A 15,783-nucleotide genomic window follows, 5' to 3' on the forward strand; every position below is an offset into this window, starting at 1 on the left:
TGCGTGGGTGAGAAAGTCAGTGAACTGCTGGAACCAGATTCCAGGATGTGAGTCAGACAGTGTGGCAGCTGTTGTCAGAGGCTGGACCAAGGCTGCATATGACTGTGATCCCCAAGGAGGGGAACCACATTAGCTGGGCATCGGACAGCTGTCCGGATGGAGCCCGGAGCAGATAGGACAGCATGGGCTGGGGAGCAGCGCTTGAATTTGGGGCTGCTGAGGTGTAAAAATTTGAAGATCCAGCTCATAAAGAAAAGGGAGCTACAGAGTAGAGGCTTCATAAATCTGCACAGGGGGTCTCTCATATTTGCCAAATACACAAGATGACCAAGTGCAGGGCAAGATGTGGCTCATAGGGCATGCGTCCACTGGAGATTCTGGAGGACACCCCATGTTGGTAGGAGTCTCACAAGATGAGCCCAGAGGCCCCTTTCTGGCACCTGTAGGGGCTCAGTGGACATCGAGTGAACCAGGCTTTGGAGGCTGGGCTAATTTAATACTTGCACAGTATTCTCAAAGCAAGATCCCAGAATTCCTGGGCATCTCTAAGACCCTTCTAGGGGGTCAGTGAGGTCAAACTACTTAATACTGGGAATAATAATGATGATGTTAATGATAGATATTTGTCCTTTTTCACTGTGTTAACATTTGCAGTTGTGTCTCCAAAGCATGGTGAGTACAACTTCTGAAATTAATTAATTAATTTCAATTATGGCCTCACCAACTACCTACAGCAGTGGTCATTTTATTCTTCACTGCCGTGAAATTGAGTAGAAAACAACAGCTTCACTTGAGTATCCTTGATAAATTCATAAAATATATTAATTATCTGTATGATGAAATTGGAAATATGCTTAAAATCTTTTGCTGCAAAATGAAGTAAAATGGTTGTCTCGAGGGAAAGCACTTATATGGTTGAGTTGCAAGCAGAACTAGACACTTTTTTCACAGAATAACAAGTTTTTTATGAAACAGTGATTAACAGAAAACTATGGTTATTCTGATTGGGGAATTTAAGGGCATATTCTCAGTAAGAAATGAAGTAAGCCTGTCACTTCAAAGGAAGCACCTGACAGAAACAATATTTTAATTACTAGTAGCAGACATTTTCCAAAACTGAATACAAAACCAGCAAATTCAAGAAGTCCAATGAACATCCAGCAAGAGAACAATTACACACTCAACAAAGGGAAACAAGATATGAGTAATGACTGACTCACTTTCAGAGACAGTGGAGGCGTGAAGACAATGGAAAGTGCTCAAAAGAAAAAAAATCAAACCAGAAGTATTCTACAAAAGTCACCTTCAGGATTGAAGGTGAAATTAAGCCATTTTCAGAAAAAGAAGAACAGAAAATTATTTGTTAACAACTTTCGCTACAGAAAATGCAAAAGGATGAGAAGTTGAAAGGAATTCAACCATATTAAATTCGGAAGGAATGGAACCCTGGAAATATTAAACATGTGGGTAGATTCATAGATGTAAATTTTTAAAGTTTTAAAACACGTGATTTTAAAATATAAATTACAGTGTTCATTGTGGGGTTTATGCATGTGTATATGGTTTTGTTACATACTAAATTTTTGTTATATAGTGTAGTATAATATGTACATTATATTTGATGCAAATATATATTTGTTATATATTATATATTATTTGATTGTATTATAATTAAATACATTATATATTTACATATGTATTTAGGTATAGAATAATAGAATATTTCCAGGTTAAAATTCTGCCTATTGAGTCCTATGTGATGGTGTAGAATAAAAATATATGTTGAAGGGCTTCCCTGGTGGCGCAGTGGTTGAGAGTCCGCCTGCCGATGCAGGGGACACGGGTTCGTGCCCCGGTCTGGGAGGATCCCACATGCCGCGGAGCGGCTGGGCCCGTGAGCCGTGGCCGCTGGGCCTGCTCGTCCGGAGCCTGTGCTCCGCAATGGGAGAGGCCGCGGCAGTGAGAGGCCCGCGTACCGCAAAAAAAAAAAAAAAAAAAATATATATATATATATATATATATATATTGAAGACATTAGTTGAGACCCTGTGTGCTATAATTATTTTCAGTTATGATTTTGTGTGCATTCTGAGTTGCCATTTTTCTGTGGGCTTAGAGAGGACCTGATATACAGCAACAACTATATGGTTGAGATTCCAGAGATCTGATGTCTAAATATCTTTAAATCTCATAGCATTATAGGTTGATCTGCTGTGCTTTAACATTTATTCCTGTTTTTTACTTAGTATTTTTATTTCCTCTGAAAAATTGAATAATGAATACTGATAGAAAGAAAGGAAATGTTTATGCACAGACAAGTTCTTAGGATAAACTTAAATTATTTAGGAAATAACGTGTTTAAGAAGTCAGGCCTGTGTTTATCCATTAATTCATTTATTTGCTCAAAAATATATTGACCACGTAGTGCATGTTAACCACAACACAGGTAATAGCTTTTCTTTCAAGAATATGTACTCTAATATAGGACAAAGGAAATAAGGAGATAGTGAGCTAGTTGTTATGTAAAGGTGAGTGCGGATGTTCTGGAAAAAGAGAGGAACAGAACACATGGGTATAATTTTCTATCCTGAGATTCTGGTCATAAGACAGTTAATTCATATTTTAAGTCATATTACTAATCAAATTCTTTTAGCCAGAGACTCATGATACCTTATATCTAATATAATAATGAACTATCTCTCATTTATGTTTTGAAAGTCAGGGAGAAAAATCTGACATTGGGATAAAAACCAAGTTTCAAATCATGCCACAGGTGTATTCATATTGTTCCACTGAAAAGTGGGGAATGTTAGCTGAGCTTTGTATGAAAAGGAAATCAACAATATTTTGTATGCAGAGTTTTTAATAGCACATTTTAATTTGTTTTTTAAAACTTGAGTAGAAATAGAAATAAAGTGTCAGTTTTACATGAATCTTCGCTATTCAGTATTATCTCCTGGGGTTTAAGTTAATGAATTTTAATGCTGGAAATTTTTGGCTGCTTGGAAGCCTTATAAAACATTTTAGTGTTCTGGTGCTAACACTAACTCCGTTTAATATATTTCAGAAAAATGTTCATGCAAGTCCACAATTCTAACTGATAAAAAATAATGTTAAATTCTTATAATGAGAACAGTAAAAAGCATTGATGTCATTCTGGTAATAACATCTCCATTTCCAAATAACAAAGAACATAAATAAACAGAATAAATATCCTGTTCACTCATATTTCTGTTTGTCTCTCCAAATAGTGTATATTGTTATCCACCTGCCAAAAATGTCAACCGGATGGTCCTGCTTACTATTTTAGTAAATAGTAGGAAAATACAGGATGAAAATTACTTCTAGAGAGAATTGGGAGGTCTGATTTCAAGTGTCACAGAAGTAGTAGAGCTCCCAGGACCCAGGGTCCCCACAGCCAGCTGCCCCGGGATCCAGCCCATGCACCCATGGCCAGCAGCCTCCCCATGAGGCAGGGCCTGGCAGCTGCCAGACTGGGGGACCTGCATCACCTACCAGTGCACTCACAGTAGTCAGCCCTGTGGGACAGAAGAGCCCACACAGCCCACGTAGGGGCCAACCCTGGAGCCTGTAGCTCTGCTCACCAGAGGGGAGTGCACTGCTGGGACGCACAGGATATCTCCTCTATAAGGCCACTTCTCCAGTGTCTGGAAACATTATCAACCTACCTGATACATGCAAATGAGATGACAGAGGAATATGTTCCAAACCAAGGAACAAGACAAAAACACAGAAGAACTAAGCAAAGTGGAGATAAGCAATCTGCCTGATAAAGAATTCATGGTAATGACCATACAGATGCTCAGAGGGACTTCCCTGGTGGCGCAGTGGTTAAGAACCCGCCTGCCAGTGCAGGGGACACGGGTTCGAGCCGTGGTCTGGGAAGATCCCACATGCCACGGAGCAACTAAGCCTGTGTAACACAATTAGTGATCCTGCGCTCTAGAGCCTGCGCGCCACACCTACGGTAGCCCATGTGCCTAGAGCCCGTGCTCTGCAACAAGAGAAGCCATCACAATGAGAAGCCTGCGCACTGCAATGAAGAGTAGCCCCCACTTGCCACAACTAGAGAAAGCCTGCACGCAGCAACAAAGACCCAATGCAGTCAAAAATAAAAATAAATAAATTAATTAATTAATTTAAAAAAGATGCTCAGAGAACTTGGGAGAAGAATGGATGAACACAGTGAGAAGATTTACAAAGAGTTAGAAGATGTACAGAAGAAACAAACAGAGCTGAAGAATACAGTAACTGAAATAAAAAATACATTAGAAGGAATCAACAGCACCAAGGAACAGATCAGTGAGCTGGAAGGCAGAGTAGTGAAAGTCACCAAAACTGAACAGAAAAAAGAAAAAAGAATTGAAATAATGAGGACTGTTTCAGACACCTCTGGGACAATATCAGGCATACTAATATTCTGATTATAGGATCGCAGAAGGGGGCTGAGAACTTATTTGAAGCAGTTATGGCTGAAAACTTCCCTAACCTGGGGGACGAAACAGACATCCAGGTCCAGGAAGCACAGAGAGTCCCAAATGAAAGGAACCCAAAGAGGACCACACCAAGACACATTGTAATTAAAGTGGCAAAATTTAAAGAGAGAGAAGAGTGATTTCTCAAAAAAACTAAAAATAGAACTCCCATATGATCCAGAAATCTCACTTCTGGGTATTTATCCAAAGAAAATAAAAACACTAATTCAAAAAAAATATGCACCCCAGTGTTCATAGCAGCATTATTTACAATAGCCAAGATATGGAAGCAACCTAAGTGTCCATGGACAGACGAATGGATAAAAATGATGTGATATATATAAAAGATGGAGTATTATTCAGCCATAAAAAGCATGAAATAATGCCATTTGCAGCAACATAGATAGACTTGGAGGGCATTACACTAAGTGAAATAAGTCAGAGAAAGACAAATACTGTATGGTTTCACTTACATGTGGAATCAAAAGGGCAAAACAAATGAACAAACAGAACAAATGGGTGGTTGCCAGGGGGGAGGGGGTTTTGGGGGGCAAAATAGATGAAGGGGATTAAGAGGTACAAACCTCCAGTTACATAATCAAGTCACAGGGGTGTCATATACAGCCTAGGGAATATGAGCAATTATATTGTAATAACTTTGGGGACAGACAGTTACGAGACTTATGGTGGTGATCATTTCATGACGTGTACAAATGTCAAATCTCTACGTACTGCATTGACACTAACATAATATCATCCATCAACTATATTTCAGTAATAAAGCACGATGCTCAGCACACTAGAGGACTCAGCATAAGGTCCTGTCATCAGCTCACTGCAGAGCCTCGTCCACCTTACCATCTACCAACGTGTGCTACCAGATTGCTGGCCGACTCAGTCTTCTGCTGGGTCGTGTGCCGAGAGAGTGTAGCATAGTGTACGTTGTGTTGTGGTCTGTGTTGTTCTTCACGTAGGGGGCACCTTCATTGGAACAGGCAGTAATGACATTAGTTCTTGAGAATCTACACAGCACTGTTAGGGTAGCGGATGTCCGTACATAGCAGTGTAGTTCTGAGGGGCAAGCTTGTCACTGAGATAAAGAGTGGACGGGAGCCGTTTTGTGATGAAAGACCTATATTGCTTAATAGCAGTCATTTTGTAATGACGGAACTAACCATTGTGACGTGCTGTGTCACATATGTGTGAACTCCCTTCCTACACAGAGGAAATATGTGAGCTGGGGCCGACGTGGCTCCCGCTGCCCTGGTGAGGATTCTTGGGTTCAGTGGAGTTGGCCATGAAGAAGGTGCTTCTAGACACGACTGGTCTTCCCCCAGGGCTTATTTGATTAAAAATTATCTTATATTTGTTGAAATGATTGGTGTATTTTTTTCCTCTTTGATTTGTTGTTACCGTTTTTGTTGTTGAGTTGCAAGTATAGAAACCGTCTGAAGCTGTCTTTGGAAAGTTTGTGGGAAGGATGTCTTATATGAGGGTTAAGGAACAACTCACAGAATTCAAAATGAAAAACGGATCCAGGCCTCAAGGATAAACTTGAACAGGAACTCAGATGCCACTGGAACTCTATATCTGCACATCTGTTTCAATTTTCTTTCTCAAAAGAAAATAGCTTCGCAGGTTCCCTGCCCGTGTATGCAAGGTTCACGTACATAGAATGTGAGGATACTAGCTGATGGGTCCAGTGGACCACGTGCATTTGTTTTTATGACTCCTGCTAAGTTACTCTCCAGAAGGTTTCTTCAATTAATACTTCAATCATCAAATTGTGAGAATGTCCAATTCTGCACATCCTCATTTAGGCTATATATTTATGTTTAAAATTTTTGTATATTTCTATGGATGCAAATATGCATCTATGTTTAAATATTGTTTATCTTTTTTAATTTCATGGGGACAATTTACATATTTTAAAGTTCTATGAATTTAAAATACGTTTTAAAATTTTGTCCATTTCGTGGGTACAGATGTTGTCAATTTACATTGCACTTCACTGAGGTTGGATTTATTTTATTTTATTTTATTTTATTTTGTAAAGTCAATCTTTTATTCAGATTTCCTTGGTTTGGTTGTTGTTTTGTTTTGTTTTGTTTTGGCCGCATCGCCTGGCATGTGGGATCTTAGTTCCCCGACCAGGGATCGAACCCGTGCCCCCTGCAGTGGAAGCATGGAGTTTTAACCACTGGACTGCCAGGGAAGTCCATGGATTTATTTTATTTTTACCTTCTTTTCAGGGCTATTTGATTTTATCCTTTTTCATTTACCTATCTTTTAATTTTTGTTAATTTCTAAAAGTATATTCTGGGTACTCTGTTCATTATTTCAACAAGCAGAAAACTCTAAATCTACAACTACCAGATTAGTCATCCTTTGGAACAAGCATGGCCATTTCTACCCTAGTTGCACAACCTTGGATGAATTCACTTTCCTTATATGTGAACAATTTACCTCTCAGCCCTTCAGTGACTTGACAACATCCTCTCCAGCTTCATTCCAACCTTCCTGTCTTTAGATGCTAAGACTGACCAGACTGTTTCTTAAGCTCTGGTCACTCGTGTGCCTGCCCACTGCACTTGTTTTCCTCTTGCTGTTCCTGGCAAGTACATGTTCACACACAAAGCTGTCCTGTTATCAGTGTTCATCCTGTTCTGAAGGCAGGCACGACCTGCCCCACTTTGACCCTAGCACTGGTTTTGCTGATAAGGCTCATGGGTTTTGTCCTCACAAATCCAAATGCACTCATCATACTCAGTGCAGAGGTTGGCCTTGCAGAGAAGTTCTTCTATTTCTGTGGCATTGAGTAGCTGTCCTGCTCCACCAAAGCCTCTGCAAAGCTCCTGAGATTGATTCCTTTGTCCTCTGGGGTAGTGGACGTTCTGAGGTGGCGGTCACATGTCTCCATCCTTCCCCATCAGTTCCAACTGCTTTATATTCAGCGAATTTTTTATGATGTTTCCCCCCTGACTTTTTTTCTCCCTCTTGTATAATCTCACAGAAATGTGTATCCCTCATTGAGACTTTTCACGTTACACGAGTGCTACCTACCATCTGCTGGGGTCTGTGGCTTTCCTTGTCTCTTCTATTCCTGCATTCCCATGTCAACCAGCAAAAAATTTGATGTTTACATGTAAAAAATGAATCAATATAAAGAAAACTTGAGAAGAGTAATCCTTGAGTTATAAGGGATTTCACTTTTCAAATCAAACACTTTTGTATTGTCTGATATGTTTATAGTGAGTGTATACAACTTGCATAATCAGAAATAAATTTAAGAATTTTTGTTTGAGTTTATTAGGTTTGTGCTGTAGAACTAGCTTTATGAAAGAGTTCCAGAATCATCCATTCTAATTAGACTAAAACGTTTCTACTGTGTTTTTGTTGTGCTCATTTTGAAAATAGCCAAAGGGAAATAGAAAATTTTAAATCTTTCTGTGCCTGCTCCCTTAATGAAAGTCTGTGTTTACTTTCTTATTATGATCATTTCTTTTATTTTTTATAAGTATGTCACATGACATACTTATAAAATAGTCTTATAATTATAATAGTGTTAATAGTAATTAACTATTAACTGACCTATCTCTATAAATTCTATATAATTAATTGACCTATCTCTATAAATTCTAAAGACTATAGTTACGTTTTTAAAGGTGGTGTTTCACAATTTTATCTAATTATGTTTTTCTCTTTTTCCCCCATAATCTTAAGAATTCAGTCTTTTCATTCACTTCCTCAGTAAATCTACTTTTCTTCTTTATCTCATAAGCATTAATTAGTTGGAAAAAGTCATAGGCTCTGTTTTCTCACTTATTCATGTCTTCCTTGATCACTTCTTATTTCCTTCTCTGTTTTTTGCTTCATTAATTTAACTGGAACCAGGTAAACAGTGTCAAATGAGCAAACCACATCTGCAACAAGCATGGCATTTCACACATTCTAAAATCATTAAAAAATAATTCACAGTATGCTTAAAGCATCAGCTGCATGCTTGTCAAATTTTATAAATGAAAATTAATATCTTTGGAATGAGTTGGGATTGAATATAAGACATCATCAGAGATTTAAATATCGTTATTTAAGCTGGCCACTTTGCTCCCTTGCCCCACCTTATTTATTGACAAAGTGCAAAGAAGGAGGGAGGCCTTTCACTCTTGATCATCCCTTCCATGTGTCTTTGTGAGTGTCCCTCGTAGGCACTGGTCCAAGGAATGCATTCCTGGGTTCTAGGGATACAGCAGTAAACAAAACAGAAAAATCCCATCCTTCACAGACTTAACTTCTAGAAGGAGAAAGAAAATCAGCAAAATAAATACATCTCCACTAAGGATTCCTGGACTAAATGTCAATATTATGTCATAGTATGAGTGTGTTTTGTGTTTGGTAATTGCAATCATTGTTGCTTTTGTTGTGGTCATCCATTTACAGTGCTTGGTGTCAGTTGATTTCTCTCTTGTAAAAATAAAATACAGTGTGTGTGAAAAAAAAAAAAGGAAATTCTGACACATGTTACAACATGGATGAACCTTGAGGACATTGTGCTGAATGAAATAAGCCAGGCAGGAAGGACACACATTGTATAATTCCACTCATCGGAGGCACCCAGAGCCGTCAAACTTATAGAGACGGGAAGTGGAAGGATGGTTGCCAGGAGCTGGCAGAGAGAGAATGGGGAGTTATTTTTTAATTGGTACAGAGTTTCGGTTTTGCAAGATGAAAAGAGTTCTTGAAGTGGATAGTGGTGATGCACAGTAATGTAATGCACTTAATGCTACTGAATTGTACACTTAAAATGGTAAGTTTTATGTTATGTATATTTTTCCACAATTAAAAAATTAAAAATAAATAAATACATCTCCACTTAAATATCACCTTCTCAATTTGGACTTCCAATAATCATCTTTTTGTTTTTCTTTTTTAAAATTTATATTGGTGTATAGTTGAGTTGCAGTGTTGTGTTAGTTTCTGCGTAATCATCTTAAATCAATTGCTACCTTTCCCCATGCCCCTCTCTACCATGTTTCCTCTTGCCTGGCTGTTCTCCATAGCACTATCTACCTCCTAAGTATTGTGTTATGTAATTAAGGTAATACAGGGGGCATCCCTATACGTGTTTGCTGGAAAAACACTGTGGGGCAGGGACAGGGGTGCGGGCAGGAGACTTGCCAGGAAGCCGCCTCTGTATCCAGGGGAGGGCAGCGATGGCTGGTCCAGCTCAGCGGAGGGAGGTCATGACCAGTGCATGAACACTGAGTGCGTTTTGAAGAAAGGGCCAAACCGCTTCAGCTTTCGGTTGTGAGAAGGAAAGCAGAGTCAGAGGTGAGAATGATGGGAGCAGGTCGGTGGGGAGGGGATGGAAGGGGCCATGGATTTATGTATGAGTTTGTCCTTTAAGAGGGAGCAGTGGATACATGTTGTTCTAGGACGATAGCGTGTGATGTCAGAGCCCGCTTACCTCATGTGGCCCCTGAGTCTCAAGTGAGACGGAACGCCGAGCCCGTTTTCTCGCAAGCATCCGCTTGGGTGCACGGGCTCTGCTGCCTGTGTTTGGGGAAGGGGGAGGTGTTACTTGTAGCGAGCGGGCTGTAGGTGGGGCTACTAGAGAAGGTTCTCTCTCCTGTAACAGAGAAGTGAGGCCGAGTGGAGGAAAGAGTCACCGTCAGCAAGCGTGCTGGAAATAGCCTCTGTATGGATATTAACATCATAAAATGTTGCAACAAGGGTTCTGTTGGAATCAGTGACAAGGTACCGGGAGCAGAAGCCATTGAGGGAGAGTGATGTGAGATTCAGCAGCGGGTGGACTAGGGAGACATCCGCCCGGCCCGTGGCACGAGTCACGGGGAAGCTCAAGAGGGCTGGAGATGCAGCACCTTTAGGGGACAGGCAAGCTGGTTGGAGTGCGAACACGCAGGGAACGCGCAGGCCGCTGGAAATTACGTATTTGCAAAGGAAAAGGGCCCGTCACTGATCGATAGCTGTGCGCTTTTGGAAATGTCGGGACCGTGCCTGTGAGCTCGTTAGGGTGCTGAGACGCGGGGAGGTGAGTCTGTGGCGTGGCTGCCGAGCCCGCGGGTCCCCGTGGACGGGAACGTCGGTGGTGTGGCCAGCGGGCTGGGACAGCCGGTGAGGGTACGCGGGTACGAGAGATGAAGGGCCTGTGACAGTTCAGCACTCTAAAAAAACTCACATTCTTTTCCAAATAGGGAAACTCCTATGGGTACCTTCTTCTGTTCAAAACCAGACATGTTAACAGAGGTTCTTATGTGTCAGTATTTAAAGTTGTTTAAAAAATTTTTTCAGAATAAATCATGTGACTCATGAATTCACATATCAGTAATTTTGCTTTATAGCTGCTCGGACCAAGAACTTGGTCTAAGAGTTCTCCCCAGGAAATATCACTGTGAATATACACATGGGAAATGAGAATCTTTACTATCAAGAAGTGCTCAACCATAAAAAGAAACACAATTGAGTTATTTGTAGTGAGGTGGATGGACCTAGAGTCTGTCATACAGAGTGAAGTAAGTCAGAAAGAGAAAAACAAATACCGTATGCTAACACATATATACGGAATCTTAAAAAAAAAAAAAAGGTTATGAAGAACCTAGGGGTAAGACGGGAATAAAGACACACCTACTAGAGAATGGACTTGAGGACACGGCGTGGGGAAGGGTAAGCTGTGACAAAGTGAGAGAGTGGCATGGACATATATACACTACCAAACGTAAGGTAGGTAGCTAGTGGGAAGCAGCCACATAGCACAGGGAGATCAGCTTGGTGCTTTGTGACCACCTAGAGGGGTGGGATAGGGAGGGTGGGAGGGAGGGAGATGCAAAGGAAAGCGATATGGGAACAGATGTATATGTGTAACTGATTCACTTAGTTATAAAGCAGAAACTAACACACCACTGGAAAGCAATTATACTCCAATAAAGATGTTAAAAAAAAAAAGAAGTGGTCAGGACAAGTGGGACGAGCCTCACAGGTCATGCTCAGTGAAAGAAGCAGATTCAGAAGACCACATATTACGTGAGTCCCTGTCTGTGACGTGTCCAGAGGAAGTAAATTTACAGAAACAGGAAGTGCATGACTGATTGTCTGGAGCGGGGTTGGGGGTCGGGGGACAGGGGATGACTGCAGACGGGGCTATGAATCATTAGGGATGATACAGATGTTCTGAAGTGGATTGTAGTGACGGTCGCCTAATTCTGCAGATTTACTAAAAATTGTTTAATTGTGCAGTTAAATGAGTGGATTTTAATTATATATGAAAATGCTATATGAAATTTGAATTTTTGGTAAATATATTATACCTCAGTAAAATTGCTTTTTAAAAAAGAGGTAATACAGAGAACATTTGGAAAAAGTAACTAGCACCAAAAATTAAATGTAGTGCTGGTGAGCTTTAGCAGGAAAAACTATGAGCCTTATTTTTTGTGTGTCACTGATTTTGTAATTGGAACAGTAATACATTGTATCCTTTGATCCAATAATCTCATTTCTGAGGATGTTTTCTAAGGGAAATGTTTCCAAGGAGGCAAAACTTAACATGCACGAATTTGCTTACAAAAGTGTTTTCCCCTTTGGTAGTGTTGTCGATGTAGAAGGGTGCAGATACAGTGTTGTAATGGCTGAACACTCAGTAAATGTGTCATGTGGAGTGTGGGGCTCTTTGCAACGTGACCACTCTAAGAATTTAGAAAACATGAAGTAGTGGAAAAGGTGGCAGGCTCAGTATAACTAAGAAAATGTATTCATAGGCACGCCAATTCAAAAGTTTTAAAAAGTCGGAAAATAATGGGAAGTTGTGGGGCTGCTGGCTGACTCGTTTATATAATTGAAATATCATAATTTCTCTTTTAAAAGTAATGCAAAGTAATAGGAGATGAAGATATTTGCATTATGCAGATAACTTAATCTGCACTTACATAGTGCAGATAAGTTAAATTTGGCCGTAAAGGAGTGAGCATAGTCATACAGTATGGGCATATACCCAGAGAAAACCATAATTCAAAAAGAGTCATGTTCCACAATGGTCACTGCAGCACTATTTACAATAGCCAGGACACGGAAGCAACCTAAGTGTCCATCAACAGATGAATGGATAAAGAAGATGTGGCACATATATACAATGGAATATTACTCAGCCATAAAAAGAAATGAAATTGAGTTATTTGTACTGATGTGGATGGACCTAGAGTCTGTCATACAGAGTGAAGTAAGTCAGAAAGGGAAAAACAAATACCATATGCTAACACATATATATGGAATCTAAAAAAAAAAATGGGTTCTGAAGAACCTAGGGGCAGGATAGGAATAAAGACGCAGATGTAGAGAATGGACTTGAGGTCACGGGGAGGGAGAAGGGTAAGCTGAGACGAAGTGAGAGAGTGGCATGGACATATACACACTACCAAATGTAAAATAGATGGCTAGTGGGAAGCAGCCGCATAGCACAGGGAGATCAGCTTGGTGCTTTGTGATCACCTAGAGGGGTGGGATAGGGAGGGTGGGAGGGAGACGCAAGGGGGAGGAGATATGGGGATATATGTATATGTATAGCTGATTCACTTTGTTATACAGCAGAAACTAACACACCACTGTAAAGCAATTATACTCCAATAAAGATGTTAAAAAAAAAAAAGAGTGAACACAGGGGTTCTTCCTCTCTGGACACTTTGGAGCAATGAGGCCCCACAGCCTGCAGGTGAAGCAGAGTCTGTCGGTGTTCCCAGCAGGTAGGGGAGCTGTGAGGGCCCAGAGCCAGGCATCAACTCCCAGGGGGGCTGGGCGAGGGGGCTGGGCGAGGGGGCTTCACGCAAGTCATGGCCTCGTGGAGGTTCAGGTGAGAGCGGAGGGGAAGAGGCACCCACCCGCGGACACCTGCCGGCGTCAGAGCCCAGCGAAGTGGTTGGCTGGGGTGAGGCCGACACCCACGCAGGACACGGGGTGGTCAGGGCAGGGGGGACACGTCCAGGGCTTGCACTTATGGGCGGCCAGCGTGAGGAGGAGGTGTGTGTGAGGTTGGGGGCAGGGTCTGGGATGAGAAAATGATTACATTCTGGGGAGTGTGTCTAACCGGTACCATAGGAAAGGTAATTGGCTGGAGCTTTCTTCTCTGTTAGAACAGAGGTTACGCGTATGGAAAGGGGAAAATCCGAATACATCCGGAGTGTTGGATTAGAATCCAGGGTATCATTGAAATTCATGGTTTTGAATTCCTATAGATAATAATAAAAATAGGTATAGATTTAAGAGTGGAGGTAGATGTGTTGTATGTACGTGGTAGGGTGATGTATATATATATATTTTTTCTTCTTCTTCTTTTTTTTTTTTGTGGTACACGGGCCTCTCACTGTTGTGGCCTCTCCCGTTGTGGAGCACAGGCTCCGGACGCGCAGGCTCAGCGGCCATGGCTCACGGGCCCAGCCGCTCCGTGGCATGTGGGATCTTCCTGGACCGGGACCCAAACCCGTGTCCCCTGCATCGGCAGGCAGACTCCCAACCACTGCGCCACCAGGGAAGCCCGGGTGATGTATGTTTTCTAGCTTTGTCCCCTGAGCGGGCCTGGGAGGGGTAACCCCAGTTGTGGGGAGCAAATGGTAGCACCTGGATCTTGGTTTCCGATTACCACCCAGCACTGAAAAGAACCAAGTCTATGTGCAGCAGTGGTTGAATCCAAGCTGGGAAAGACCAAGAAGATGAGACTGAAACATCTTGCTGTGCCAGACAGCAGGGAAGTGCTCCAAGAGGGATGGGACAGGTCCAAAGGTCACAGAGGCCAGGGCAAGGGGCCTTGACAGGTCATGTCCGGGACAGCATGAGCATCCATGACACTGGTACCAGATTATAACCCACAGAATAAGATTGGAAATCACAAGAACACAGAAATATAAATGAAGTGAATAAAATGAGTCTTGATGAGGAATGGGATATTTACATAATGTCAAAGTTCTTCCACCGCAGATACTCAAATAGAAGGATTAATGACCAAGCGCCATGTTAATGGAACAAATTGAGATCATGGGCCGCATTGTGTGATTTAGTGCTGAGAACACGGCTCTTCTGTGATGCTCCTGTCAGAGCTGCACAAGGTGCGTCTAGTCATGACGTCACTTCAGATAAACCCAAATTGAGAATGTTCTACATCATTCTCGGTCCATGATGTTCAAAAGTGCAAAAGCCCAGAAAAGACTGGAGAACTGTAACCAATTGAAGGGAACAGTTTTTAAAATGTCAACTAAGTGCAACAAAATAGCATTCTGGATCCCATTCATTTTCTAAAAGGGACATTCTTGAGACAATTAGCAAGACTTGAATGGGGTTTGAGAGTAGGTGGAAGTAATGTGTCAACATTAATTTTCTCATTCACATGACAGCATTGTAGTTACAGAGAAGATGTGTCTCTGCGGCAAACACACACTAAAGTTTTGGGGGGCTGATGGGGCGTCATGTGAGCAACTGATACACACACCCTTTTACAATCTCCTCCATGTGATGTAGAAAGAGGGCTTTTCTCTCGAAAAATACTTTCTAGAGTATTGAATCAAGCTGTCTTTTTTTTTTTTCTAAGCTGTCTTTGTGGCAACTGTAATATCATGGTTATTTATACTAATATCTAATAATGCCATTCATTTTTGGTGTTAAATTGCAGAATAAAAAACAAAATTTGCAGGCCTTTGATTTTATACTATTTTTATTTTAAGTATGTACAAGTTAGATTTAAGCAGTGAAATGTTTACAAAGTATAAGGAAAAGGGCACGGCTGGCATTTAGTGCTAAGACTACCCTTCCTCATTAATCTGAAGATTATTGATTTAGCCTTTTTTGTTTTAGCTGATAATTTTAAAATAAGGAAGTGCAGTTTATCTGCATAATATGTGACTACATTCAGTAAATTCCAAACAATTGTGTCTTAGAAGAAATAAGAATTTACCTATGATTTAATACTCTGCAATATTTCAAAATATCTAATGGAAGCAAAAAAGAAACACTTCGTATACATTTTGACTTAACTTTGAAAAGCATTTTTTTCCCCACTTCACTCTTTTTTCACCAAGTGACCAAAAATTGGTTGACATGTTAAAGTTGATTTTAGCCCAATGTTTCTGCGATTTCATGATGTGTCTTCTTTTTGCCAAATTATACTATAGTCTTTCACTAACTAATATCATTGAGATCCGATATACTCTGACCTTTAATTATAATATGCCTCTCTTTAACTTGTTCTGTGCTCGGAGATGCCCCACAAAAAATATGTCTGTGTGACCAGTGG

At 40.9% G+C, this 15,783-nt stretch overlaps 1 protein-coding gene across 4 annotated transcripts in view; it reads left to right on the plus strand.

Annotated features, from left to right (window-relative positions):
- Window positions 1–15,783, plus strand: part of SPOCK3 (SPARC (osteonectin), cwcv and kazal like domains proteoglycan 3) — a gene marked incomplete at both ends in the record, with an annotated part of 386,995 nt that overhangs the window by 204,360 nt on the left and 166,852 nt on the right. The gene's annotated exons all lie outside the window — the stretch shown is intronic.

The sequence above is a fragment of the Mesoplodon bidens genome, assembly GCF_964165515.1.
Source record: "Mesoplodon bidens genome assembly, chromosome: 6".
Lineage (NCBI taxonomy): Eukaryota > Metazoa > Chordata > Mammalia > Artiodactyla > Ziphiidae > Mesoplodon > Mesoplodon bidens.